We start from the raw sequence: 20,873 nt of genomic DNA, 5'->3' as shown, positions 1-20,873 counted from the left end.
GGGCTACTTTAGTGACTATACTCCTGAGCCACACTGGGGACTATTGTCACGTAGCCTGATGCCAAGGTATTCCCTTGGGCTAGCCTTGTAGATCCTTCAGGCCCATTCATCTACTACACACCTATGAAGCAATGAGTCTTTGGATCTCAGTACTGGCAAGTGTGTGTGTGTGTGTGTGTGTGTGTGTGTGTGTGTGTGTGTGTGTGTGTGTGCACGCGTGCATGTGTGTGTGTGTGTGTGTGTGTGTGTGTGTGTGTGTGAATAGTAATCCCAGTGTGTTTGGTTGATGTATATCCCCTGTGGCTGTGGTTATTAGCAATTGCAGGTGTGTCCAAAGCAGAATATGTACCATTCTCCATTCTACAACAGATAATGTACATCAATATGTACCTATGTACAACCCTCAGCCCTATAATCTGTGAGACATATGCAATCACTGTGTTACAGACTGGCAATTACCGTGTGCATACTGTACTCTGCCTATGACATGGTGGATGTGTCACCATACTTCTATACCCTGTGGCCTTGCTGCAGGGCCACATCCTAGTGACACACAGATGCCTAGAATGGAAATGGGATACAGCATGTGAGAACACATTCACTCAGCACTTCACTTATGGGAGGAGAGAGCGTTAAAGCAGGCACTGAATGTGTTGCCAAGACTGTGGCCAATATCTGTTGTCTCAGGATAGGTATTAGCTTTTGTGCAGTAACTCGCAGCACTCATGTTTAATGTTGTGGCGGTTGTTGATGTAACTATCAAGGCTGTTGTGACTGTCATCAGTGTCTGCTGCATCTCTGCTGCCATAGATGCCTTTTGGGGAGTCCACAAGGGATCCAAAGTTGTGTTTGAGGCTAATAAGGGAGTTCAACAGTCATGGGACACCACCTTTCCCTGCAACAGTGTACACTTTAGTAATGGCAGGAGACCTTCACATTGTCTCCCAGTGTTTGGAGGACAGTGTCTGGGTTCTGTTGGCTCTGGCTAGTACCATGCATTCATGTACCTGTTTGTACAGTGCCTATGTGTATGATTCCACAGTCATGCAGGTACATCCCATTGCTATGGGTGCAGTGAAGACATCCACCCCTGTTTTCATGGCTGCAAAGTCAGATTTGGAGAGTTTTTGCCAGGTGGTTATCTTTGTGGGGGGTGTGGCTGACATGTTGAGTTCCATGTTGATTACAGCCTGTGTGAATCTCACCATGCAGGGATTGACATCTAGGAATGAGCAACAGTCCCATATTACAGGTCAAGGTTGTTGCATCCTCTACCAGGGGTCAGTATGAGCTGGTCTAGGGCAATGGGAATGATGAATCCCAGAAGTGTTGGGCCACTGTACTGCTGATTGGATACATTCCCCAGGTGATGGAGGGCGTAGTTGAAGACTTGTACTATGTCAGTGTTGCATTGGACCATCAGAGATGGCAGGGTGTTGAGGAATGTGCATTGACATTCTAGGGACATAGATGTGGATCCATAGCAGGCTGTGGTCTGGATTGCAATATTACCCCAAGGCAGTTGTACTGGAATTATCTCCAATGCATTATGATGGGATACTACTCTGGAGGGGTTCCTATCCATAATGAATATGGAGACAACACCACCTGTGGAGGTGTGGTGTGGTCCATGTTTGGGGCTGACAACTGTGGAATACGTCATAGCCTGATACTGCAGGTCTGCTGTCTGCTGCTGTGAACCACCTTTCCATTACAGACATGTGTCCTCCACTCCAACTGCTATGAGTGACTGCATCCTGGCAGTTAGATGGCCACTGTTGAGCAGCATGACCCTCAGATTGCATACATGTGTAGCTGTTATGATGGTAATAACATTAGGAACACTGCCTAATAAGGCACTACAGGGGTGGCAAGACACATAGCCAGTACCTGGCAACCCAGCGGTGACAGATGGACATCCGTGGCAAGTCATTGGGTTCTGTCAATCATGCCATCCCAAGCAGAGAGGCCCTGGATCTCCTGAGAATGACACATAACACATAAGCCAATGTTGCAGCCAACCATCTGTTGATAGTACCGCAGCATCATTCTGAGTGACAGAGATACACTGCCCAAGACTACTGCCACACCTGCCTGGACCACATAAACAGAGAGTTCAACCATGTCTCCTGTCATGTAGTCCAGGGAGGTGTGTCCCAAGTCATTCACACCCACATGGATACGGATTGATACTCGTAGTTGTTTTGGAGTGACATGACTGGCTGTGTCATGCGTTAGAAGCTGGCATGTGATTGATATTTGGCTGTTACCTGCTCCATATTCAACCTAGTGAGTGGGATGTGTGTGCCTCAGTATTGAGTTACCCATAATCACTGTATTGTGCAAGGTGGTTAGCCTTAGGGCCTTAGTTTGGGGGCACACTGTGTAGGTTAAATATGTGTCCCTTGGCATGTGCCATGCGGCGGTGACTGAGTGGGTGTCTGCCTTTCTGGTCTGTGCTGTTTGAGTAGATGTCCATTGAGTGCCTCTGGGAAGGTGGGTGTGTGGCTTTTCACTGTATGTCATGGCTGTCAAAGTGGGTGTCATGGTGAACTACGTGTTCCACATGGTGTGGTGCAGGTGTTGATCTCATCCTATTGACCTGCTAGTTCAGTCTTTGCTGGAGAGTGCATATGTCCACATTGAGTGATAAATGGGTAACCCTCACAGGTCTGAGTGTTTGTAGTTTAGACGGGAGGGTTGTCTGTGTACATGCAGCAGTTTAAACAGTGCCCCAGATGGGACAAGTGCACCAGGTTAATGGATGAAAGCACAGATAACTGCCCTTCAAACATGTTAGGAGGGGTAGACATAACTAGTAAGTACTGGGGTGACATCTGTGATGAATGAGTACTGCTCACAGCTCACAATGGTGCCACACGTCTTCATACAATAACCTGGTGAAGTGCCAAGCCATAATGCTATTTGAAGTGCAAGACAGAAAGCACTAGCATGATGTACAGGTGGAACAGAAGGCAGACTGTCTGCCACCTGTAATACTTTACCACAGCTGTGCAGTTATCAGAGCTTCGGCCATGTGAAAGTTCCATAAGCTCTGTAGCGTGTGCAATAACTGTGTAACACTAGAGTAGACATACCTATATAGGCAGGAGTTCTTATCCCAGTACTGCCAGGTGTGTGTGTGTGTGTGTGTGTGTGTGTGTGTGTGTGTGTGTGTGTGTGTGATGAATCATGTACTATCTGGCTCATACCATTTTTGACCTGTGTACTACCCTTTACACTTCCTCTCACTCCAATTTAGTAGATCTGTTGATGTCATCCACCTCAGAAGTACCTTTGGTTGAGTTGGAAATGTATATGCTCTGTGGCATGTCTCATAACTGTGTAGCACTACAGTTGGAATACCTAGATAGGCAGGGGCTCTAGTCCCAATACTGGCAAGTGTATGGGTGTGTGAATCATGTACTGTCTGGCTCATTCCATTTTTGACCTGTGTACTACCATTTACACTTTCCTTCACTCCAATTTAGTAGACCTGTTGATGTCATCCACCTTAGAAGTACCATTGGAAGAAATGGAAATGTATAAGCTCTGTGGCATGTCTGATAACTGCGTAGCACTATTGTAGGAATACCTAGATAGGCAGGAGTTCTAATCCCAGTACTGGCAAGTGTGTATGAATGAATCATGTACTGTCTGGTTGATACTATTTTTGACCTGTATACTACCCTTTACACTTCCCTTCACTCCAGTTTAGTAGAACTGTTGATGTCATCCACCTTAGAAGTACCTTTGGAAGAGGTGGAAATGTATAAGCTCTGTGGCGTGTCTGATAACTGGCTAGCACTATAGTAGGAATATCTAGACAGATAGGAGTTCTAATGCTAGCAACTGTTTGTGTGTGTGTGAGGATCATATTATGTGTAGCTTATACCATTTTGATGTGTATACCATACACGCCTGGTGACCACCTCCCACTGCCATTACTTTATATAGTGTGGTGACAGCATCTGCCTCACATGCAGCAGATTAAACAATTGTACAGTCCTCTGTGCAGATGTGTCTGGAATATCCATATGTTTGAAACCCATATGTGGTCAGAAGTGGCATGTGTGTGTTAACAATGCCCATGTGAACTGTACCTGTTATGGGACACATTAAAGGCTGGAAGAAGTTGCCAAATGGCTTACTGACAGAACCCACACTGTGAAAGTAGCAGACTCCAAATCCGACTTCAGACCAGTGACAAGTGGCGTATCACAGGGTTCAGTACTGGGTCCTCTCCTGTTTGGTATCTACTTCTCTGAAGTACAGGCTAACACAGAAGGTCTTTGTCTTACTAAGTTCGCAGATGACTGCAATCTAGGAGCCATAATCAAACTTCCTAACGATGTGGACATCCTATAAAAGGGCCTCACTGGGACAGATGCCTGGTGTCAAAGCCATGGCCTCAAGCTCAATGCCAAAAAGTGGATTGTCATCACCTTTGGTAAAAACTCTGTACCCATGAACTACCACATAGGTGGTAGTCTACTTAACACTGAAAGTGTGATAAGAGACCTTGGGACACAGGTGAACAATAGTCTCTCCTTTGATAATCACATCACCACAGTGGTCAGAAAATCCTTCTACATGGCACACCTCATCACAAAAGGTTTCTCATCCAGAAAAAAAGTGATTATTGTTCCCCTCTACTCATCACTCATTATACCCATTATAGAGTACAACGCCCCTTTTGGTATGTACCTCACAAGACATCTACAACAACTGGAAAGGCTGCAGAAATACCTCACAAAGAGGATTACTGGCCACAAACAGATGCCCTATGCAGAACATCTCAAATAACTCCAGCTTTACTCTGTCACATATGACCTACTCAGAGGCAATCTCTGCCTAACATACAAAGCTATGTCAAACTCAGAGCTGTTGGACATGCTCCACTTAGAAAATCCCAATCCCTCTGAGCTACATGCTCTAGGGACCTAAACCTTGTCACCACAATAAACAGAACATGCTGAAGGGATAGATTCCTGTCCCAGAGACTTTCCATACTCTGGAACAGACTACCTATGTCAAACAGAGCTCCTCATTAGCACTCTTCAAGAAAATTCTTGATGATTGGATGGGAAATAGGAAATTCACTCCAGGGATCACTTCTGTGGCTCTGTTTGACAGGGGCACAGGAAAATAATTTTCTTGGGTGGCGAAAGCCAGGGTACCTTTTTGGCTAGGCTTATGTAGGCCCTAGGGCCAATAGCCTAGTATCTACCTATGAACCTATGAACCTATGACTGTCATATTGTGGTCCTAATTAGTATGTAAATGGAACATCTTGCATCCTGAGAGAGGTGTGTACACAATTTATATCCACTGTATACCAGTAATGTGTCAGGCACGACCTTACCTTAGGCCGTTTGTCCAGCACAATTTGCTAGCCTCTATCCAGACATCTTGGCACTGACAAGTTGTGAGGTATGCTACAGGAATGTTGAATTCACGTCAGATAGGCCCTAGTGGTGACCGCTGTTATGCAATACAGTTAAGCCCAGCACAAGTGAGCATGCGCAAAAAGCAATATAGCTATTACACAAAGTAATATAGCTATTACTGATGATTGTGTGCATGGTAAATTGCATGCACTTCACATGCCTGGGGTATTGCCAGGTAACAACAGAGCAATGTAATACTCACCAGCTCCAGGCTGCTGTCCCATATGTAGACCAGAGGGTCCTAGGTAGTTGTGAGAGGGAGTTATTATCAGCAGATGCACATGTGGCCTTGGTACAGGATGGATGCACCATGTCTTCACATCTACAATACTAACCACAGTAATACACAATGTCCTGTCCTTACCATAGATGTGCACCTCTGTGCATTAGAAAACCCCATGCACAACTGCAGTCGGACCTGACACATGCATGTAGATACAATATAGATACATGAATGTCTGATACATTAGTGCACTAATCCCCACCTGTGGCTAGCTGGTCTCTCACTACAGAAGCAGCCCATTGATGGGCATGGCATTTGAGGTTGGTGGCCCTATGCTGCACATACTCATATGTTCTGCTGAGCAGGCCAGCATAATTTATCCTGTGGACCACACTGTTCCACAGGGCAGTCCTCTCCCACACATCTTCTGCTCTCTGTCCACATGACAAGGCATAATGTCCAATCACATATTGGGTGATGATGTCTGTTTCCCTAACAGAGAATGCTGGTAGGTGAGCACTCTGCATGTTACCTGGAATACATAAACAGGAAAAGGTCACAGGACCTCAACCCAGTTGTCAAAATGCACATCAGCAGTGGATATTACACCGGAACCCTCCAAGCTATCATGGCTATAGTAGCTTGCATTACATGCCTGTCCCTGAGCTATCTTATTCCCCCAATGTTGGACACTTGATTGCATAATCCTATATCCCCCATTCATTTCTGTGTAGAGTGTTGACAGTGGTCATCTTCCATGTGGATGGTGTGTGTATGGTGGCAGGTCTGTGTTTGACTGTGGTGTGTGATGGAGCTCTGAGCACATGCCTGAGTTCATGTATGAGGCATACACTGATGTTATTATGCCCCATGGAGATATGCTGTTGTTGCCATGAGTAGGCAATATGTACATGCTCACCATTGCTGAGGGGAGGAGTGTGGTTGATGTGCATATCTCCATGTATGACTGGGGTGGACAGGGTGGCGATGTTCCCACCTAACCTGTGTGATGCAGGTTGCCTATATCCATGGTATGTGTGTATGAGGTGTTCTTTACCTCCAGTACAGGGTGAACTGTGTTGTTCCATCAGAGACTTACAATGTATGTAGAGACATGGCTGCAATTGCCCTTGGTGGTGTGGATATGTCCAATTCATAGTCATAGTCAGCCTTACAGGACATCACCTGTGAACTTACCTGCTTGCTCAGACATAGGTGGACTTGCTTCAGAGTTATTGCCTGCACCTATGTATCCATGTACAGCCAATGTAGCAGCCTATTATGGGGTTTATGTATTGCTGCTGTCCACGAAAGCGGATCACTCTACCTTGGTGGAGGCTGGATATACAGGTCAGGTACTGCTGTGTAAATATAGTTATAGTGGATATAAAGGGTACACACCTCTGATACACTGCCTGGTATTTGTGCAATTGGAACACGACACCACAGTAACTCATTTCATAACAATTCCTACCTACAGTGTGACCTGTAGCCTGTACAATTCAATTAAAAACATAACAGTCTGGTCTGTGAAAACATATGGAAATAATACTCAGTACAATAAGCCAGTTGAATAAGTATGCACACCCTTAAACTTGTGTATGCACCTCTTGAGATGGTTAAAGCATTCATCTGTCTTCATCTGCACTGTAACATCATGGCACATCTTCACTTGGCAATAGTTGCTCACCTTCCTAGAAACACCTTTGATTGTATTTGAATGGAATTGGACAGGTTTGGGGTCACATTCAAAATGAGAAACATTATGAAATGATCTTCTGTGGTCTGATTGTCATACAGCACACAAACCTGGCATTCCAACAGGGGTGTGTACACTTGTGATTTCCACTGTGTATAGGTGTTGATATAGCTGGTAGTGGTAGGCACAGAAAGAGGGTCATAACACAGGTGGACACTTCTCTGATTAATACCTGATAATCATGCCTACTCTAGTACCCATATCAGTGTCAGGGCAATGCAACCACCAGTAGCTGTACACATATATGTCTGTTGTATGCACTAACACTATTACACACATGTGCAACATGCACAACATATTTACCTGACTGCTTGAAAAGTCACCCTGTTAGACAGGGGTCCAGGGAAGTAAATAATGTGGGAAGAAATAGAAAGGGAATTGTTATGGCTAGGCTTGTATAGGCCCTAGGGCTGATAGCCTAGTACCACCCTATGAACCTATGAACCATGTGATTAGTTTTGTGCCTTCCAGCTGAACATATGCATACATACATGTGCTCAGGGGATACATGGTATACATTTCTGTTGAATGTTAGTATGGCACACTGTATTAACAGGCTTGCTGCTCAATCATAGTTGGACAATGGCACACATAAATGGGTGTTAAAAGAGCCATCAGTATTGATACTGTATTAATATAGCTGCATCATAAATTAGTATGTTGATTGCAAAGTAGGGTTTGACATCACTGTGATAACCTGGAAGATGTCCAACAGTCACAAGTAGGCTATTATGTTACAATGCCATTGTTCACAGACCTACCAATGGTTTGGATGACATAACAAAGGTATATGTGTATGTGACTACAGATATCAGTCACAAATGTGGTTATTGTCCAACAGAACACTGTACAGTTGAATGTTATTAATTCAATATACCACATGCAGTTCAACACACATCTGCAGCAGTACTCTACTATGCACATGCCCTCTATAGGTGTCTTAGCTTTACAAGTAAAACATGTGTCATACTCATAATCACAGGTAACATGGATATGGAAAACATCCCATTAACTGGCCTAGCAGTGGCACAGTCACAACTGGTTGACAGACACCCCTGCAGTTGTCATATATGAGATGTCCTTTCCCAGGTGAGTCAGGCTCTTGGGCTGTGATCCGAATTCACAACCTCTCAGAACATCACATCTGGACAATGCCTAAAATGACGGGGGGATAAATAGGGACAGACTTTAAATATACCTGTTACAAACATAGGAAGTTTGTAGAATGATACATTTAGTATTACAGTGAATATTCTTAAGGATGTGGAGTCTTAAAATCAAGTGTTTGTCATTACCTTATTACTGCAATCCTTAGCTATTTGCCAGAAAAGTACAGATCTCAGGAGGAACACACAAAAATACATGATGGTAAAATGCGGACATTCTATGAAGATCTGCACAGATGAGAGGTATATCTGTGATATCTCCCACAGCAGAGAGGGCCAGATGCTATGACCATAGCAGCTGTTTAGCAGGACATTAGTACACTATGTCTTGTTGGGACATATATTCCTCCAAATCATATTTCCCATTATTACAGACCAAGTACTACATTCAATTACTTGCTTACATGTTCCACTTACCTTTTTTCTTTCTTTCCTTTTCCACTTTATGTTTAATTTGTTATTTCTCTCTCTCTCTCTCTCTGTACTAGCCTGAACTGTTTTTTTACTGATTACTGCATTTATTTTTAAATCTGCACTTAAAGTTACATTTAGTCGAATTTAATCGAAAGTTTGCTTGTTTGTTTGTTTAATTTAACTGTGGAGGCTGCCCACTAAAGTGTGCTAGCCTGTGTAACTAATTTATCACTGTCTCTGCATTTTCTGTGTGTTTCTACAAAAAACCAAAAAAAATAATCCTTGTTTTCCCGCCTTACTCGACTAGTTTAGACCAGTATACAGGCATTGCTGTATTCTGGGCTGTGGTGTAGTTCCTGTGTTGTCCATTACCTTACTTGGATAGAAGGAAGTTTCTTTGCTCACCAGTGGGAGTGGGGAGCCTTGAGCAGCCTACCTGTCCTTGGGGGAAGTGACCTTAGCACAAGAAGCTGTAGTAATTGGTTGTTTGGGACCATTCCTAGCTCTTTTGTAGTTCACTGCTTAAAATCTGCGTTTGCACGGCTTTCTTGTGATGATGCATAGCGCAGCGCCGGTTAAACAAGGTTAAACTTGGTTAAAGAAGGATAAACTTTTTCTGGCTCCGCCAAGTCTGCTCTTCAATTTTTCCCTTAGAACTGTTCTACTTGCAATCTAAACAGCCTATACTCTATCTGAAAAGCTCAGCACTTGCTCCTAAAGCATTTTTTACACAGGTAAAGCACTCTTAAACAAAGAAAGTACTTCATTCACCTAAATTCTGTTGAGTACCCATTTCCCTATAGGTCCTTTCTGACTCAGTTACACAGCAATCTTTTTCACTATTTCTAGCATGTCGAAGGGTCAGTTGCTGGCGTCCTCTCCTGTTCAGCTGGTGAATCTGGGAATCTTGAGGCAATGTTACAATTGCCTCATGTACACAGACAACCCTCTCCTCCTCCCAACAAATACAAATATATGCGAGAGATGCAACTATATAGCCAAACTGGAGGCTGTGCTCTCTCTATTCAGTACTGGCAAGACCAGTCAGGAGGAGAAGGTAACCACGCACACCACAAACCCAGTCTCACATAGAACTATCACAACTGCAAACCAAACACATAAACACACAAAAACATACTCGTAGGTGCTGATTAAAAATCTACCAAAACAACAGAGGCCTCCAAAGCAGACACCCAAGCAACCACCACCTCAAGACATAGCACATGCAACACACAGTTCACAAAGTCAGTGTGCTAAACAGTCACAGCCCTTAAGGCCAAACAACATGCCAGACACACTTGTAATAGGTGACTCCATAGTCAGACACACTGACGTCCCGCTCACCAAACTGAACAAGGAAAAGGTCACGGTAAGCTGCCTGTCGGGAGCTAGAATCCGCCACATAACACAAGCACTCAGGTCACTCCACAGCAAGTACAAATATGACTCAGTCATTGTACATGCCGGTGTGAACGACCTGAGACATACCTCCCTGGACTACATGAAAAGAGACATAGAGGAGCTCTCTGATTATGTAGCCCAGGCCGGTATGACCCTGACCCTGAGCAGCATCTTACCCTCACCAAGAATGATGCCACAGTACAAAGACAAAATGAGCAGTTTTAACAATTGGCTTAATTACTGGTGTCATTCAAAGGGGATCCAATGTCTGTCTGCTTGGGATGACATGCTTGACAAGCCACGCTGCTTCACAAGGGATGGCTTGCACCTGTCACCCCTGGGCTTCCGGATATTGGCCAAGGCTCTTGCCACCCCATAGTGCCTTTTTTAGGCAAGGCTCAAATAACAAACCTACCTCCCTAGAAAACACAAGTGGAAAAAAACTAAGGGTAATGCTGCTCAATGCCAGAAGTCTAAACCTCAAGATGCATGCCCTTGAAGCCCTCCTCAGTATGGAGAACATCGATGTCTGTGCAGTGACTGAAACCTGGTTCAAGGCTCCTGAGAGCACCCCAGCACTATCAGGTTTTACCTCATATCATGCTTTCCGGCCCCAAAACTTGGACCGAACCACAAAAGGAGGGAGAGTATCCATTTTCATCAAAGATACCCACACCTCCAGGTTAGTGGCAACGCATGAAGCATCGGAGACTATCCAGGTGCAACTAACCATAGGCAAAACTGCCTTACAGTTTCTAGCATGCTACAGACCACCCTCTCAAACTCAGGAACCCCACACAGCCTTCCTGAAGACACTGGAGAGTATGAATGTCTCTCCAAATACCATCATTTTGGGAGACTTCAACTATCCAAACATAGACTGGGAACATTACTCAAGCCCTAACACCCTAGCCCAAAGGTTCCTAGAATTCATAAACTCAAATGCAATGGAACAACTAGTCACCATTCCCACAAGAGGAGACAGTATACTAGACCTGATCATCACAAACTTGGGGACAAAATGCTCCACACCGGAAGTATATCCCTCTTTGGTAAGATCAGACCATAAATTAATCTCACTGGAAATCCACATCCCGCCCCCACCCCCTGCACAAAAGACCACAGTGAAGAATGTCTCAAAAGCTAACTTCACACTTCTTAAGACTGAAGTGGTATCCTTCAAGGCCCCTGGGCCAGTGGAAACCACAACCCACACTGCTGAATCCTTTGCAAATGCCTTCTATGGGCACCTTCAAGAATGCATGGATCATGCAATCCCAAATAAAACCAAGACCCATTCCCCCAAAGGCAGGCGCCTGGTCTGGTGGACCCCAGCCATAAACAAACTTTACAACAGGAGGAGGAAGCTACTACATGACAGAGCAAAATCCCTAAAAGGGAAGGCATCTCTGATCAGTACTAGCAAAAAACTACGATCACTCATAAAATCATCCAAGGCCAACTTTGAGAGAAAAATCGCAAAAGACACAAAAGACAATCACAAGGCCTTCTTTAACTATGTTAAAAACCTGGGTGGAAACTCCCAGATATGCTCAGAGTTAGTCCAAAATGACACAAAATACACTGAATCCACTGACATTGCCAACATTCTGGCAGACAGGTTCAGTGCAAATTTCTCCTCCCCCTCCCCCCAAAAGGAGAAAAAACTATCCCAGCAGAGTGTAGCCTCCCTAACATCTCAGATGCCCAGGTGAGAGCCACCCTCTCTAAAGCTAAAAACACAGCATCAATGGGACCGGATGGTGTCCCGGGCTGTGTGCTACATGAACTCCAAGAGGAACTAAACCCACACATAAGGCTGCTGTTTAATCTTAGCCTTACTACAGGATACGTACCCAAAGAGTGGCGTATGGCAACAGTGGTCCCACTTCACAAAGGCGGTGCTTCTAAGGACCCTGGAAATTACCACCCCATAAGCTTGACGAGCCTGTCTGCAAAGCTATGGAGAGGATCATTATGGAACTCATAAACAAAGACATTGGGGACCTACAGACATTGGATCCTACCCAGTTTGGCTTTGTCAAGGGCAGATCCTGCCTTTTGAACTTGGTCAACTTTTTTGAAACAGTCACTAAGGCCATTGATGAGGGTAAGGAAGTTCACACAGCCTACCTTGACCTTGCAAAAGCCTTTGACACAATACCCCACTCAGGCATCATAGACAAACTCACCAGCTTAAATGTAAACCCATATGTCACAAGATGGGTTGCAAACTGGCTCAAGGGCAGAACCCACAGGGTCAGAGTTGCTGGAGCTATGTCAGACTCTAAGCCAGTCACAAGCGGTGTCCCACAGGGCTCAGTCCTGGGACCCCTCTTGTTCGGCATTTATTTTTCCGAGGTACAGGCAAACATAGGAGGATTGTGGCTGACAAAGTTCGCAGATGACTGCAAACTGGCCATAATTGATACTCCAGAGCACACAAACATCCTTCAGAGAGGCCTCATAGAAATGGATAATTGGTGCCAGGGCCATGGCCTTAAGCTGAACGCCAAAAATGTGTAGTCATACCCTTTGGGAAAAACAAGGTACCGACAAATTACCACATAGGTGGTAATCCATTAAACTGGAAGAGGTAATCAGGGACCTAGGGACCCAGGTTGACAGTAACCTCTCATTTGACACTCACATTGCCAAAGTGGTTAGGAAGACCTTCTATATTGCCCACCTTATCATGAAGGGTTTCACATCTAGATCAAGAGAGGTCATTGTGCCCCTGTACTCTTCTCTTATCAGGCCAATGATTGAGTACAATGCCCCATTTGGGATGTATCTCACCCGACACCTGCAGCAGTTGGAAAGACCCCAAAAGTTCCTCACCAAGAGGATAAAGGGTCTTAAACATATGTCATATGCTGCCCGACTGAAAAAACTCCAGCTCTATTCAGTCGCATACCGCCTACTCAGAGGTGATCTGTGCCTGACGTACAAGGCCATGTCCAATCCGGAATTAATGGACATGCTACACCTCAGAAAATCCAAATCCATCAGAGCCACGAGAACAAGAGACTTAAACCTCAACACAGAAATAAATAGGACGTGCTGGAGGGACAGATTCATAACCTAGAGGGTGCCTACACTCTGGAACAGAATCCCAGTCCATGTTAGGCAGAGCCCCTCACTGACTCTATTCAAGAGAAATCTCGACGAGTGGATGGGAGATCGTAGGTTTACCCCGGGGGTCATCTCTGTGTCACTACTAGACAGAGGCACAGTAAACTAAACCCTAAAAGGGCTTAGTATACTCATCCTAAGGGGTGGTGAAAGCCACACACACTCTGGCTAGGCTTATAAATGCCCTAGGGCAGATAGCCTAGTACGAACCTATGAACCTACACTACAGGGATAGAGCTGGTCTAAATAGGTGACAACATGGCTTTTGTAGATGATGCTCATGACAAGGGGATGGCCTGCGCACCTATTGGGGTTCCCCACTTGCTAATTGCATGCAAGCACAGTTGTGTAGTTCTTCCAATATCCAATGTAATGGCAACACACTTTTATAAATGAGTACTCCATGTGGGCATTGTCCATTTCCCTTATTTGTGAGGAAGGCATCCTGGAGTTGTGTGAGCTTCAACCTCTTACAACAAGACTTGTGGAGACAAGCCAACTAAATTGTTTGGAAGGTTCAAGACTTAGGAGCAGAAAATGAGTATTACTGTTAATATTTGAAATACTGCTAGTTTAACAGGGTTTGTCTGCATATGCTACTTCTGCATGAGTTTCAGTCTGACAAAGTTCTGTCTCTGCATAGCTCTCAATTGTAAGGCCATCCACATAATGGCCACAGGTTAGCCTGTTATGTATGGGCTGTTCCCCAGACAGGTGTCCTTGGCAAATCAGTAGCATACTCCAGTGATTGCATTATGTAGATGGTGACATCCATTTGTTTTTCTGACTTTATATCCCTCAGAAAAGATATGTTGCAACAAACCCTGTAACGCCAGCAACTTTGTCAGTAATAACAGCAATATTTCATATACAACCACGTATTTGGGCTTCTGTCCACCAATTATGTCAGGCCTTGTCCAGATGTCATACAGTAGTAGGTGAATAGGTATACTGGTCTATCGTTATTTAGTGCTGTAATTCCTGCTGAGGGGAATGGTTAGGAAATCTGTTGAAATCTATACATTCAAGAGGTAGGTGTATAGAGAATGCTCTTAGATGGCCTTGTAATATATTTTATGTGGGGGACAGTAACACATGTTTTAAAACTAAGCTATTAGGACATGTCAGATGTATTCCTGATAAGAAATATGTCAGTTCTATAGCTGTACCTTTGAATAAATTACACCATGGGGACAGTAGTGGGTCTCAAGGTACTGTTTCTGAAAATGTCTGTTCCTCAGTGTGATGAAAAGTACAGTTGTGTACCTACCATAAATGTAGATGTTTGAGTGTATTCACTGTTGCAATCATTACACTTGGGGTTATCCTGCTGGCAGGCTACCTGCAGTCGGCGGTAGTCTAGGTCTGGTGTCAGTTGATGTCACCTCTTCCCTGACGTCAGTGTGCCAAGGGTATAAAAGATGCAACCTACACCATTTTCTTGCCCCAGATGTCAGGTGCCCCCAAATAGGAAGGCTGTAAGAAAGTATGCCAAAAAGCATGCATGTACTAAAATAAACAATTCCTTCATCTACCAGCAAATACACCACATAGGTTGTATAGAGTTGAGAAGTACAGAAAAGTCCCAGCAATGAAAAGGGGGATGGTGGGAAGGTAACCTGGACTGCAACAGTGAATACACTCGAACATCTACATTTATGGTAGGTACACAACTGTACTATGTTCATCGTGTTTCACTGTTGCAGTCATTACACTTGGGTTGAATCCCAAAGCTGAGGTTGGGTGGCTGGACCTAAATAGGATTAGGAGAGGCTACCAGGCCCTGCAGGACTGCAGTGGCAAAGCCTGCTCTGGATTTAGAGTAGAGAGGTAAGTGGTAGTGCTTTGTGAAGGTGTGCACTGAACTCCAGGTTGCAGCTTCTAAAATGTCTTTGGTTGGTTCTCTTCTGAGAAAAGCTGCTGAAGTGGCTGCTGCTCTTGTAGAATGTGGCCTAATGCCCTTAGGCACTGATTTTCCATGTTGTGCATAGCAGAAGCGAATGCAGTGTCCTATCCATTTTGAAATTGTCTGCTTTGAGATGGACTTTCCTTGTGATCCTGCAGCATAAGCTACAAACAGCTGCTCAGTTTTTCTGAAAGCTTTTGTTTTGTCCAAGTAGAATCATAGTTGTCTGTGTATGTCCAAAGTGTGCAGAAGTCTTTCCCCTTTATTCTGAGGATTTGGATAGAAAGTTGGCAAATGAATAGTTTGGTTAAGAGCCACACTGGAAACCATCTTTGGCATAAATGTTGGGTTTGTCCTTAGAGAGATTCTGTCCTGATGAAATCCTTTGGCATAAATGTTGGGTTTGTCCTTAGAAAGACCCTGTCCTGATGAAAAATGATGAAAGGTTCCACTGCCATTAGTGCTTGTAACTCTGAGACTCTTCTTGCTGAAGTTATTGCTAGGAGCAGAGCAGTTTTCCATGATAAGAATTTTATATCAGCTGTATTGGCTGGCTCAAAAGGAGGCAGTGTGAGTTTTTCTAAAACAAAATTGAGGTCCCAAGTAGGTAATGATGCTCTCCTTGGGGGTCTTACGTTTCTTGCCCCTCTGAGGTACTGCCTTAGTAGTGGATGTGAAAAAATAGGAGGTTCCATATTGTAATGAGCTGAAATGGCAGAGGCATGTATCTTAATAGATGAAAAGGATAGGCCTTTGTCCAGCACCTCAGTTAGGTATTGTAAAATCTGAGGTATATTTGGAACAAGTGGTTCGAGTCCTTGGGCCTGGTTCCAAGCACAGAATCTCTTCCATTTTTCTGCATAGGATTTCCTAGTGCTGGGCCTCCTGGCTTCTAAAATGACATCCATAACAGCTTTAGAGAGAGGTGTGGTTTGAGTGACTATATTATCTGCCATGCAGCCAGATTTAAGGTTCGGAGTTGACTGTGTAGAATCTGGCTGCTTTGTTGACTCAATAGATGAGGAATTTGAGGTAAAGGCCAGGCTGGGCCTTGAGACAAGCTCTTTAGGATTGGGTACCAGTGCTGGCGTGGCCAGTCTGAGGCAATCAGGATCAATTTTGGCTTCTCTTGTCTGATTTTTAGGAGTACCTTGGGAAGAAGAGGCTGTGGAGGGAATAATAAACTGTTAGGGTTTCCCAGCTGAATGAAAGAGCATCCACTTTCCATGCTTGTGAGTGATAAGTCCTTGTGCAGAATTTCTGTAGTTGGCAGTTTTGAGGGGAGGCAAAAAGATCTATGTCTGGGCGTCCCCATTTCCTTGTTATCATGCTGAAGACCTGTGGATTTAGTTTCCATTCATGTGGATCCATGAGATTTCTGCTTAGTTCGTCTGCCAGTGTATTTTTCTTTCCTGGCAGGAATTGTGCCTGCAGATGTACTTGATAGGTCAGTGCCGTGTTCCACAAAGTCATGGCTTGCCTGCAGAGGGGGTAGGAATGTGTGCCCCCTTGTTTGTTTATGTACCACATAACTGTGGTGTTGTCCGTCTTTAGTAATAGTTGTCCTGGATGTAGTAGATCCTTGAAGGCTGTCAGGGCATTCTGTACAGCTAGCATCTCTTTTTGATTGATGTGAAGATGCATTTGCTCCTTGGGCCACATGCCCTGAATACATTTTCCTTCCATGTGTGCCCTCCAGGCATAATCCGATGCATCCATTGTTATTGTTTGCCTGGCTGTGGGCAAGGTAAAGGGCTGACCCTTGTTGAGGTGACAGGCCCGGGACCACCATAGAAACTCCTGTTGTAGACAGGGAATTATAGGTATTACTTTTCCAGGCTGTGGCAATGCTGAGTCCAAACACTTTTTAGATACCATTGTAGTTTCTTCATATGCAGTCTTGCATATGGAATTAGTAGAATGCAGGATGCCATGAAACCCAGGGCCTGCAGAATTTTTCTTGCAGGGAGCTGGGTCTTTGTTTCCATCATTTGAAAGTAATGAGTCAGTTGCCTTTGTTTGTCTGGCGGGAGATAAGCCATCTGGGCAGTTGTATTTAAGCTTGCACCCAGGAATATTATCTCTTGAGAGGGCATTAGTTTTGATTTATTTTTGTTTACAGTGTACCCTAGGCAAATTAGTAATGTTTTTACAAACACCAGATGTCTTAGTGGAATGTCCTTGCTCTCTGCTTGAATAAGGCAGTCATCCAAGTAGGGATATATTTGAATTCCTCTTTGTCTGCAAAATGCAATTACTGGTGCCAGGCATTTTGTGAAACCCTGGGTGCCAGTAGATAAGCCAAAGTGCAGTGCAGAGAATTGGTAATGCATTGAGCCAGCGAATCTGAGGTATCTTCTGCAAGATTGTCTGATTGGGGCATGCAGGTATGCCTCCTTGAGGTCCAAAGTAACTAGCCAAGCCTTTTTGCCCAGCATGGGTAGAAGTTGCTGTAGTGTTAACATTTTGAATTTTGGAACATCCAGGAAAGTATTTAGGATTGACAAGTCCAGTATTGGTCTCCAGGCTTTGACCTTTCTGGGTCCCAGGAAAAGTCGTGAGTAAAATCCTTGTCCCTGTTCTTGCTGTGGTACTCTTTGAATAGCTCCCATGTCCATGAGAGCAGCAATTTCCTTTTGTGCCTCTGCCCATTGGTTTTGTGGCAGTCTCGGCATACCTTTTGATTTTGGAAGGGTATGAAAGTGGAACCTGTAACCTTGAGTAACTATATTCAGTACCCATTTGTCCTGGGTGATTATGTGCCAATTTTGTGCGAAAAGTGCTAGCTTTCCCCCTAGGGGTGCTGCCAAAAGGTAAGTACTTGGACTTGGTAGAGGGAAGTCATCGGGACTGTTTCCTGTAAGGTTGTGATTTGTCTTCTCCTCCTTTGGGGGTAGAAGCACCTCATTGTTTAGACCTGTAGGATCCTCGGGGCTGAGATCTGCCCCTTGGGCGTCTGTATCTGCCTCTTTATGGCCTGTCTGAGACCTGAAAGGACCAATTTTTTGAAGGCCAGTTTCTACTAAACCTAGGTGGTTGAACCTGTAAGAAATCCTTTACTGTCTACATGGATTTTGCTTTATCCTCCATTTTCTTTAACACCTCTTCTGCCTTAACACCAAACAAAGTATCATGCTGCAGTGGAGCATCCAATAATTTTACTTTAACATGTTCAGGTAAACTTTGTTCTTTCAACCAAGCATGCCTTCGAATGACAGAGCCTGTAACTGCGGCTCTGCAAGAAGCCTCTAATGAATCTAAACCACATTGCAAAGTATGCTTTCCCACTTGTTCAGCTGCATGCAATAATTCCTGCATTTCCTTATTGTCAGGATTTTCTGAGTTTGTAAGCATTTTTTGTTTTAATAAAGACATAAGGTACTGTTGGTATTTAAGCACGTGAAACTGGCAGTTTAAAGCCCTTACAGCTGAAGTAGCAGAAGTGTAAACTTTTTTCCCCCATCTATCCAGCGCTCTAGAATCCCTATCAGAGGGGACAGGGTTTTTTTCAGTGGAAGCCTTAACCCCTTTGGGACCCTGAGAAATTGTTTCTGGGTCAGCAGCAGGGTTTTTATAAAGAAATTTAAGAGAGTCAGGGACCCTGTAATACCTCTCCGGCTTGACTGGTGCAGGGGGTAAAGAATCAGGAGACAGACTGGATTCAGAGAAAACATCATCAACAATATCAAGCACAGGGGGGATAGCTAGGGGCCTGTGCTAAGGCAGTAAAAGAAAATCTCTGAGGGTTTTCTTGGATTCTGAATAATCCTGGCTCTCCCAGTGGAAATGTTCCTTCATGGTGAGCAGAGTTTCCCCAAAAGAATAATCCTCAGGTGGAGAGGCTGAAGGTATAGATTCTTCAGCATCAGAGTCCTCATAGGGAGGGAGAGAATAACCCTGATCTGAAGAGGAATCAGAGGAAATAGAAACCTGGTCAGAGGAATCATAATCAGTGTCTTGCCTAGACCTTTTTTCAGGAGGGGGATGGGAATCCCTGAGCAAAGTAATTAAGTCTTCGGCCATTTTAAGCATCTGTTTCTTTGGCATAGATGACTGTCCAGGAGAATGCTGTACTTGTTTCTTTGTCTTTAATGGTGTCTTTGACTGTACCTTGGCTGCTGCAGAGGACTTAATAGTAAGCTGTGAAAGTCTGAAAACACTGTCAGAAGCCGATGCCTCCTCAGCGGCTCCGGACCCATCTGAGGGAATAGTTTCCGTAGGCCCAATACCCAATACCTTGAGTGTCCAGAGGCCTAGTTGTCTCCATGTGGGAGTCGGATACGGCCTGTGGCTCTGAGGTAGTGGGTGTCAGGGGCTGCGAAAGCACCTCACTGAGAACCGGCGAACCAGCGGCTGGCCTAGTAGAGGCTTTGTCGTCGGTTTTGGACCTCGGATGCCTGTCCTTTTCCTTGTCTTTGCACTTTTTATGAATTCTGGTCATCGGTTGTTCCGACGGCATTATATAGTTAAACCTTCAGCCAAAGTAATGTAAGGCAAAATCAAACCGACGTTTAATAGTGCGTTTGTTGAATCTAGCACAAAACTGACAACTAGTAACCTTGTGGTCAGGGCGTAGGCAAGGAATACAGTAAGAGTGAAAATCCTTATGAGGTATTTGCTTCCCACAAGAAATACAATTGTTAACTTTTACTGACATCGGTCTGGAGCAAGAAAAAGTTTCCCCAACGGGGTACTTAGCTTTATTGAAGACTTCAGTTCTGACACTCTATTTTGAAAATCTCAGGAGTCGGCCGACCGGCCCTTGCGAACTGCTTTTGCTTCGGGCACCACGCAGAAAGAAAGACTGAAGAAAATGGCGTTGGTTGCATCTTTTATACCCCTGGCGCACTGACGTCAGGGAAGAGGTGACATCAACCGACTCCGGACCTAGACTTTGGAACTCAGGCCGACTGCGGGTAGCCTGCCAGCAGGATAACCCAAGTGTAATGACTGCAACAGTGAAACACGATGAACATCATTCATAAAAGGACAATTGTTATGTACAGACTCAATGTATTATCAACTGTGATACTTTATCCCGTAGGGGGTTAAATGACGAGTGTAACTGAAGGCTGTGTATTCATTTATGTAATTAGGTGTTTATTGCTTCTTGAGATTAGGGCATGTATTTCTGGTGATGTTTACTCCTTGAAGGCTTTGGCCAAGACATCAGAGTATAACAAACATGTGTGAATTACTGCCTGGTTTTATTTTTCTTTTCTATGTTCAGACATTTTATTTGTTTTGCTAAGAGATTGTTGTATGTCTGGCCATTGAGTATGACCTATCATGATTTTGTAGCAGTGCACTGTTCACCTATTTATTTGGACTGTGGGGAGATGACAGTGTCATGACTGCTTTTGTTTCCAGCTGTGCATGCTGCCCTAGTTGTGGGTGGTCTATCAGCTCCATGTTTGTA

Source organism: Protopterus annectens, chromosome 3.part0 (assembly GCF_019279795.1).
Source record: "Protopterus annectens isolate FY-2018-M chromosome 3.part0, PAN1.0, whole genome shotgun sequence".
NCBI lineage: Eukaryota > Metazoa > Chordata > Ceratodontiformes > Protopteridae > Protopterus > Protopterus annectens.
This window is presented reverse-complemented; position numbering follows the sequence as displayed.